Source organism: Lygodium microphyllum, chromosome 19 (assembly GCF_053477565.2).
Source record: "Lygodium microphyllum isolate KBCC chromosome 19, Lygodium_microphyllum_v1.1.10, whole genome shotgun sequence".
Taxonomy (NCBI): domain Eukaryota; kingdom Viridiplantae; phylum Streptophyta; class Polypodiopsida; order Schizaeales; family Lygodiaceae; genus Lygodium; species Lygodium microphyllum.
Window position 1 is genome coordinate 13,094,721 of NC_141153.1, and position 10,334 is coordinate 13,105,054.

The following is a 10,334-nucleotide window of genomic DNA, read 5'->3' on the forward strand; positions in this document are numbered from 1 at the left end:
GGACCCTCCACAATTGTACTCCAACCTCTCTTTGCTCTTGAGTGTTGCAAACCACTGCAATAGTCTTCATATAATTTACCAATGCCACCTTAGATGCAAGTCCACTTGCATACTTATCAAATACAACCTCATGAGCATCATTGAATGCTTTGATTGTAGTTTCCATAACTTTCATTTTCTTTCTCAAAACGGCCTTTGCAATCCTTTGTTCTTCTTCAAGATCTTCATCATTGCACTCCTTGTCCAAGCCTTCAAAGTACAAAATGGAAGGCTTGTTGACATTGTTTATATATCGCTCAAAATTGATGAAGCTTTTCTCCATGGTCAATAATGTCAAAACCACAAAAGAATCTATAGATCCAAAAGCAAATGTTCTATCCATTGGTAGGAAGTCAACACTACCAACTAGCATGCGATACTTGCAAGAAATGCTTTCAATAGCATTTTTCAAAGCTACCATTTTCTTTCGATCAAGAAATGATAACAACATAAATTGTTTAGGTTCACATGTCATTTATAGTAGAGTGGATACAACCTTTCCAAACTTTATAGAGTCCCATTTCATTCCCTCAATCCCATGTGTTGCATCTAGAACAACAACCCCAATGGTAATTGGATATCTGTAAACATTATGTATAAGATCAAAGGTTTCTAGGTTGCATCCAAAAAAATATATACACCAAGGGAAAATAGTGGAGGATTGAAGAGGATTTTGCTTTTTTCCAATTAGGAATTTCACAATATCTTTTGCTCCATTTGGTAGGGACCCTGCATCAGCTCCATGTGTGAGCTTCTTGATACCCAATCATTGCAAATGCCTAAAATCTTTGTGTAGACTTCATCATTGATATCATAATCATCAACAAGCTCTTCCCAAGTCTTCATCACAGCGCTACTTTCTAGAAATGAAGCATTGAAAAGAGTGACTAATTCCTCCTTTAGGACCCTATCTTGCTTGATTTGCTTATCCCTTGTTTCCATGTCAATCATATCTTCCTTATCCCATTTGTTTCTAAGAAAAATGATATGACCTTCATTGATCTCCTCTTGTAGTGTAAGGATGTCTCCATCCTTTAAACCCATAAGACAACGAAATGCAACAGGAGAAGGTTGCCTTCCCTTTTTTCTCGAACTCTCCTCTTGGGATATAAGTTCACCTCTAGAGTATCTCTTCATGATTTTGATCCAACTATCAAATATTTCTTGGGAGCTAACAATCATATGGCAATCTCTAGATGCACAATTTTCTCCAATGTATGCTACAAATCTCTGTAAAAAAAAGATCAAAATAGTGAGCATAGAACAAAAGAAAGAGCATCACACTAATCTTCACAAAAAGAGAAGGTAAGCTTATATATGATTACCTGCCATGGTACTCTTTGAGAGCTTGTCTTAGAAAGCCCTTGTTGGGGTTTTGGTGGAGAACCAAATGCTAGCCACTGATCTCATAATTGTTGAAGTTGCTCAACATATGGGGCATTCTTTATAGCATTATGTGATTCCATATTTGTCATTCGTGAAAGCTCAATGCACATTCCCGCAGGACAATCAATTAATATTCTAGCATTTATTGTGGTGTATAAATGCTTGGTTGCTAGACAACGTGTAGTACTCCTCAGAATATATATCTTTGTTGCATGAATTGACTGAAGCCTCGATATAATCTAATAACTATAAGTGTCTAACTTATTAGCATCCACCTCATCACGATGCATGGGTCTCTTCTCATTGTTTTCTTGTACAAAAGGCATAAGATATGCTGCTATTGTTGGATTCATGGGATTCTTTATGAAAGACGAGGTTAGCTTCTCTACATAATCCCAACATAATGACCTATAAGCATACAAAGAAGGTGCCTCATAACACCTATCAACGAGAATAGGAAATTGTGTTGTTGGACCAAATGGAAAGAATTTTTCAAACATGTGAAATCTTGATTCTTCCTTCTTTCCCTTCTTCTTAACTATTTCAGGAAAATCGAATGTTCTTTCTACTCCCTTGACCTCAAGAGAAATTATTGGCTTTGCAGGTGTAACTTCTAGCATGGAAGGTAAAGTGGCATCATTCTTAGCAGTGTTAGCAGCCATACTAACAACAAGAGCTTGTGACAAGGAACTTTGTTGAGGTTATTTTGACTTTGAGCTTGTGGAATTCCATGAATTATTTTCTCCTTGAGGAGAAGGTGAAGATCTCAAGTCTATTTGTTTATCTTGGAGCTTCATTCTTTTGTTGGGGCGATCACCTTTCTTGATAGGGAAAGTAGCTCACTATTTTGAACAGCTTGGAATGCTAATATAATGTCTTATGTGCCCTTTACCTCCTCAAATAAGGTCCATCCCATTGTTTTCAAAGAGTATTCTTCATCCTCTTTAATACGGGAAAAGTGAAATGACAAAGGATCAAGTTTGTATACTACATTTTTCCCCTTGATCTTAACAAGATTACATGGTATTCCCTCTTTCCCAGCACATCCATCTGTTATCTTCTCTATGACACCATCTTGTTGAAAAAATGCAATATCACTCTTTAAACTGAATAAGATAACATTGACAGCCCTTTTTCCTTGACTATCATAAACATTCACATACCATGGATACACAAAATCACCACTACATCAATGGTTTGGGTCTCCTTTTTGGATGTGCTATCTTTCTTTGCCATTGAATAGTTCTACAAAGAGAAAAAATTGTCAAACAAAAGTGGATTTGAAAATATTAAAAATTCACAAAACCCAAAGAAATGTATAAGATTTCTAAGTTGAAAATTGAAAACACAACAACACAAGATTTTACGAAGTACAAGACAAATGTACTCCAAAGGGACTCTTCCATAAAATGAAATATTGAAATTTGAGATTGTGTGGTATGAGATCCAACCATAAATATGTATGATTATGTATCAAATCTCATGGATTATCCTGGCCCTAAGCTAGCATTAATTATGTTTCTCATGCAAGAATCATATAGTAAAAACTTTTCCATGGACTTCGGTGAGAAGATCAAATTCTATTAATAGTGAGACTTGACCATGGGCTTAACCAAATGGTCAAGTGATAATGAAATGTTGAGTGTGAGTGTGGTATGAGATATAGTGAAAAATCATTGTGGTTATGTAGAAAATGTCATGGATGATTTTATCCCTAAGTTAACATTGGATTTCTTCTCCATGTAAGTTTCCTATGCAAGGATCATACTCTAGGAACTTTGCTAAGATTTTTGGCCATGTGGTCAAATCCTATTTAATCAAAGAATGAGATTTAGTCCAATATGAGATCCACCTATATATCAATGTGGTTATGTAGCAATCTCACGATTCCATTTGGCCCAAAGTTAACATTTAAATTAGTGCACATGTAAGTTTCCCTTGAAAGGAGCTATATTGTAGAGACATTGTCATTGGTTTTAGCCATGTGGTTAAATCCTATTTAGTCATAAGACTTATCTATAAGATTAGAAACTTTGCCATGGTTTTTTACCATAGGGTTTTTAAAGGCTAGTTAAAGAGAGGATGCAGTTAATTGTGATATGAGATTCACATATAAACAAATATGGCTATGTAGCAAATCCCATAGATATCAATATAAGATAAAGTGAAAAACACTTGAAAGGTGGAGATTTGACCTCATGGCAAAACCTACAAGATAAGACGATTTCTATAAACTAGTTTTAACCATATGGCCAAATCTAGTTTCATAACCATATGAAGAAAGTGATTCATTTGTTGCAACATGCTGTGAAATTGGATTTAACTATATAGCCAAATATTATTTTATATTGGAATGAAAAAGTGGTCTCATGGTTTGCAAGATTTATGAGATTAGATTTGATCATATGGCTAACCGAAACAAGAATGGGGGATTCTTAGATGCTAGCATTGATAACAAAATGAAAGATTTGACCATATGGCCAATTTTTATTTTGTAGTGGAATGGCAAAAGTGGCTAATTTGTGGCAAAATGATATGATATTTATATATGAACATATAGATAGGAAGTTATGAAAAATTGAAATGAAAGAAATGGTTTATGGAAACAAAGTGGTTTGTTTGTTGCACGATAAGTTTTGACCACATGGCGAAACTTCCTATAAATATAGTAGGTAATCAAGGAGTTCCAAGTAGAACATGGTATTCCTTTTTGGAGATAATATAAAAGATGTTTTTCTTAGAACATTTTGCCATACAACTAAATCTAGCATACCTAAAATTTGTGTGATTCAACCCACTATAGATTTAGTCTTAATTTTTTAGGATCAAGTTCCCAAAAAGTGGTTTGTTTGTTGCAAGACAAGATTTGACCACATGGCCAATTTATAGAAAGTAAGGAATTCTAAGTAGAAACTAGCCTTTCCTTTTGGAAGTAAGCAAGGGTTGATAATATAAGAAAGCATTTGACCAAATGGAAAAATGTCATTATTGTAGTAAAATGAATAAAGTGCTTGATTGGTTGCAAGATATTGTGATACTACAAGAGTCCTTATTTTGGACAAGAGATAGCTTAAGGAGAAGATTTGGCCGCATGGCAAAATCTCACAGTATATTGGGAAAAAAAAACATAAACTACATCTTATATTATAAGAAAAGATTTGACCTCATGGCCAAATCTTAGATTGTATTGAATAAAATAACAAAAAGTACTTCTTATATTGCAAGAAATTTTTTGACCATATGGTCTAATCTATAGATGGATGAAAGATCATGATATGTGTTGTTAGAAGATCAAATTACATCCTATGGCAAAATCATATTGAGTATGTGTAGGTATTGTATAACCATATGGTTATTGCAAAAGTATAAAAAGTGTAACCATAAAATTTGATGGTAATGCTTTTACTATGAAAATACAGTATAATGGAAAGTTCTATATAGTAAAGTATAATACGATGTATAAGAACTTGATAAAATGCTCTAATATTACGGAAGGATACAAGAAATATAAGGCTAGGTTTAGCCTTGAGGGGAAATCTTAAGGTATATAACATCACAGAATAGAAAGAAAGGCTAGTATTTTGAAAGCACTCATTGATAAAAGCATTGCACAAACCATTTATTTCATATTCACATCTAAGAGACTTTTTTCAACATTACACAAATCATATATTTCATATTCACAGCAAAAAGAGTATTTTCAACAGTGCAAGAAATCATGTTTTCAATATTCATGTAGAGTGAAGCTATCATTTGCAAGGTAGTAGTTGAACAAAAAAGACAAGCACTTAGGAGATCAATCAAGCAATCGAGAAGAAGAAGAAGACATTGAATTCTCAAGAGTGAGTGCCTAATCTCATTGCTACAAAAATACATATTGCATTTAGTTTTCATACATAATTCTTATTTAGAAAATGATTTTGATGTTTGATCTTAATATTATTCAATACTAATCATATAAAAGAGTAGTAGTGTGATTTGTAGTAATTGTGTGGATTGAAATGGTCATAATCAATGCAATTTAACTCAAAATCAGAAATGAAGTAGGGAAAAGTTGAAAACTTGTTGTAATTAGTAGGTCAATAATGTGTGCCAACGTAACAAAAATCACCCGTGAAGTAGAGCAGACACGGTGTGGACTAGCGATCATTCATTGCCCTGTTAAATTGCTGAAGCCTTGGAGCAAGATTTCTGATTTGAAGACGCTGGTGGTTTTGGTCATAATATCCTGATTCAAACCAAAATTTACACTGCACAATATGTTTCTGTTTGAGAAAATAAAACAGTGGAGAGTAGTCAAAGAAGAGGAAGGGGATAGAACCGCCAAATATTAGGGTTGCAACACCTGCAGTAAGAGAGGGGCGACAGGAGCAGAGATAAAAACGCAGAGGATCAGAGATGTGAAACCTACAACTGTAAAAACGCAATAGAGAAAACACTCAAGTTAGAGAGTTGCGTGGAAGAGAGAGGGAGGGAAAGAGAAACTCATTTTAAAAAACGTCATGATTAGTTGCAAAGACCAACTCATGAAACAGATCATTTAATGTATCACGCTATTCGAATAACCATAACTTGTTACGGAATACGAGTACATTTAGATCTTATTTTTATGTCTATTTTTTAATTTTATTAAAGATTTCAAGTCGTGATTTTTTCAAAAATCATGTAATGGCTATATCATCGCCCACCGAGGTCTATCGGCAGCCCCCGAACCCCGCTGTTTGGGGGCATTGCCCCCAAACCCCCACTGGAGGCGCTGCCCCCAAATCCCCATTGTTGGGGGCATTGCCCCCAGACCCCCACAAGGGGGCGCTACCCCCCAGACCCTCTATTGGAGGCATTGCCCCCAAACCCCCATTAGAGGTGCTGCCCCCAAACCCCCATCAGGAGCGTTGCCCCCCGAACCCCCCGTTAGAGGCATTGCCCCCAAACCCCCACCGGGGGCCCTGTCCTCGGACCCTCACTAGGGGTATTGCCCCCAAATCCCCATCAAGGACACTACCCCTAACCCCCTACTAGGGGTGTTGCACACATACCCCCACCAAGGGGCCCTACCGCTTAAACCCCCCATTGGGAGCTTTGCCCCCAAATCCCTACAACGGGCGATATCCCGAAACCTCGATTGGGGGCATTGCTCCCAAACCTCCATCGAGGAAGACATTGCTTTCAAACTCTCACTAGGGGAATTTCTCCTAGACCAACTCCTTCCCCCTCGCCCCTCCTTAAGAACCCACCATTGGGATATTGCCCCTATTTCCACAGCTAGAGATTTTACCTACATACTCTCTATCCTACCCTGTTAGAGATTCTACTCTCGAACTATCGGTAAGGTAGCTTCAAAATCCTCAATGATATTACACATTACATATTAGATACATTAAATATATATAATCTTACAAAATATGATTTAATATATGTCAGAGAGAGAACTAGGGAGAGAGAAAGAGGAGAGAGAAAGACTGCAGGAAGGGAGAGAAATATAGTGACGAGGAGAGAGAAAGACTAGAATTGGAGAGAGAAAGACAGGAAAGATGAAGAAGCCATGGAAGCTTGGAGCAAGAAGGGAGAGAAAGATTGTAAATGTATTGATATGTCAAAAGATATGAAAAATTACAACTTCTCTCCTTATATACCAGTGTCTATGTGACATGGCATATTATTAACATTCTAACTATTCCCAGCTTCTTACAATCCATCCCTTCCCAAAAGTTTTTGTCTTCAAAAACAAACCTAGAAAGAACTAAAGGAGAGATGGATAGAACAGAGTACTACTCTGTTTTACAGCTTACAAATGGGAGATGAGTGAAGAATTATCATTACAAGGGATGAATTTGAAGAAGGGAAGGAGGACCCCGCTATATACATGATTTGAAGAACTTTAGAAGCCATTGGAGCCATAGAATCTTCAACAAATAATTTTAAAAGAAAGTAGATAGCTTGCTGAAATAACAGTCCCTGCTGAACCAAATCTGCCATAACTTTTGATAGAAGTGTCCAAATGAGACGTACCACATATCAAAATGAAGCTCTTGAAGAGTACTTTAAGCTCATGTAGATAGCTCAATTCTGAAAATGAGGTATGACAAAAACTGTTCTAAAACAGCGTGCTGTCCTAAACCAGTCTGCACTAATACTAGCTCCATAAGCAATAGGCTTCAGCCACTAATGTATCCTTCAAGTATGGATACTCATCCAATATTGAATCAGGTCTCCAAGAAGCCTCTTCAGAGGGTAAACCTCTCCATTTAATCAAATATTCCACAATAGAACGTGATCGAAGCTTCTTTCCACGCTGACCTATAACAGCCTCTGGGATGTACTGAACAATACCATCTTCATCAATAGGTGGCAGCTCATCAACTAAATCCACTGGATCACCATAATAGGGCTTGAGCTGACTAACATGGAAGACGTTATGAATCTTTGTAGAAGAGGGAAGCTCTAGTCTGTATGCCAAATCTCCAATCCGCTTAAGGATCCTGTAAGGGCCATAGAATCTGTGGGCAAGCTTATTACTGGATCCATCTTTCAATGTAGAGTACTTGGATTTGGGCACCTTCAACAAAACCAGCTCTCCTTCCTGGAACTCTAAAGGCCTCCTCTTCTCATCAGCATACATCTTCATCTGATCTTGAGCCTTCCTTAGATTCACCTTGCATTGCTGAAGAAGGGTCTGCATTCTTTCCAACTCTTCCTTCCCATGAGGGTTGATCTTTTCGTTAAAAATGACTGTGGGTAGGGGCACCTTGTAACCATACAAAGCCTCAAAGGGTGAAACTCCTATGCTCGCATGAGTGGAATTATTATAAGCAAACTCAGCCAGGTGTAACCAAGAATCCCATGAGGTTTGGACATCATAGCAAAAATGGCGAAGATAAGTCTCCAACCATTTATTAACTCTCTCTGTCTGTCCATCAGTTTGGGGATGATAAGCCATAGATGGAGCCAACTTAGTACCCATAGATGTAAATACCGCTTGCCAAAAGTTACTCATAAACTTTGAGTCCCTATCATGGACAATCACCTGCGGAAATCCATATAATCTGAAAATATGCTCCATAAACTGGTTGGCCACCTGAGAAGCAGTAAACTGAATTTTTGTTGGGATAAAATGAGCTGCTTTGGTGAGTCTGTCAACCACCACATAAATACTATTCCACCCCTTCTTGGTAGTAGGTAAGCCAGTGATAAAGTCCATAGTAATATGAGTCCATTTACCTGTAGGAATAGGCAATGGCTGCAATAAACCTGCTGGCTTATGGGTGCTATCCTTATTTTGCTGACAAGGCATACACTTCATAACGAAGTCCTTGACATCTTTCCACAGTCCTTTCCAATAAAAGCTCTTGCTGATCCTGTCATAAGTCTTGAAAACTCCCAAGTGTCCAGCTAAAGGCGAAGAATGCAACTCCTCCATAATTTTTCGCTTGAAAGAAGAAGTAGAGGGAATAACAATCTTGCCCTTCCACCAAATAAGACCATTTTTAAGCTGGTAATGTGAGTTTTCTTCCATAAGACCTTGCTGTAATTTCTGAAAGATTTGGCTGAATTCCTCATCTAAGAGATATGCCTCTTGTAGCTCTTCAATCCAATCACTATGTAATTCTGTCATGGCTGATACTTTGCAGGCCCACATACGAGAGAGAGAATCAGCTACTATGTTATCTTTGCCCCTTGTATGAGTGATGTCAAAGTCATAATTTTGTAATGTTGCTACCCATCGTCGTTGATTTGGAGTTAGATTTGACTGAGTAAGGAAATACTTGAGTACGCAATGATCACTATGTACTCTGAATCGGCTGCCATATAAGTAATGGTGCCATTTCTTGATTGCATGCAGAATAGCCAACATTTCCTGATCATAAACATTCATGGCCATCTCCTTATCAGTAAGCTTACGGCTTTCAAATGCAATTACTCCATGCTCCTGAAGCAAAACAGCCCCAATGCCACAGCCACTAGCATCACACTGTATAGTAAACTCTTTAGAGAAATCCAAGCATACAAGAATAGGAGCAGAGGTAAGTAATTCCTTTAACTGGTTGAAGCTGCTATCTGCAAGAGCATCCCAAAAGAAAGCCTCTTTCTTCAACCTGTCAGTTAAAGGGGCTGCAATTGCCGCATAATGCTTTATAAATCTGCGATAGAATGAAGATAGACCAAGAAATCCTCTAAGAGAGGTAGTAGTAGTAGGCGTTGGCCAATCTTTTATGCATTGCACCTTCTTGGGATCAGCCTGTATTCCTTTTTCACTGACTATATGTCCCAAGTATTCCACTTCAGTCTGCATGAAAGAACACTTCTTCTCCTTAGCAAAAAGCCTATGATGTCTCAACACATCAAAAACCTTCCTCATATGCGACAAATGATCCTGAAAAGTCTTGCTGTAGATCAAAATGTCGTCGAAGAACACCAAGACAAACTGAAAGAGGAAAGGTTGTAGAATCTTATTCATCAGGCTTTGAAAGGTAGCTGGAGCATTTGTAAGGCCGAATGGCATCACCAAGAAATGGTAGAGCCCACGATTAGTCCTAAAAGCAGTCTTGACCTCATCACCCTCTCTCATGCGAATCTGATGATACCCTGATCTCAAATCAATCTTCGTGAAGAATCGAGCCCCCTTAAGCTCATCAAGCAAATCATCTATCCTGGGTATAGGATACCTGTTCTTCACTATTATCTTATTGAGATCCCTGTAGTCAATGCACATTCTAAAAGATCCATCTTTCTTTTTGACTAACAGGACTGGGGATGCATACGGTGAAGAACTGGGTTCAATAAATCCCATTTCAAGAAGCTCTTTGATTTGCTTAGCTACTTCCTCTCGTTCACATTTTGATAGTCTGTAAGGTGGCTTATTGATTGTCTTTGAGTTGGGTTCCAAATCAATGGGGTGATCCACCGCTCTC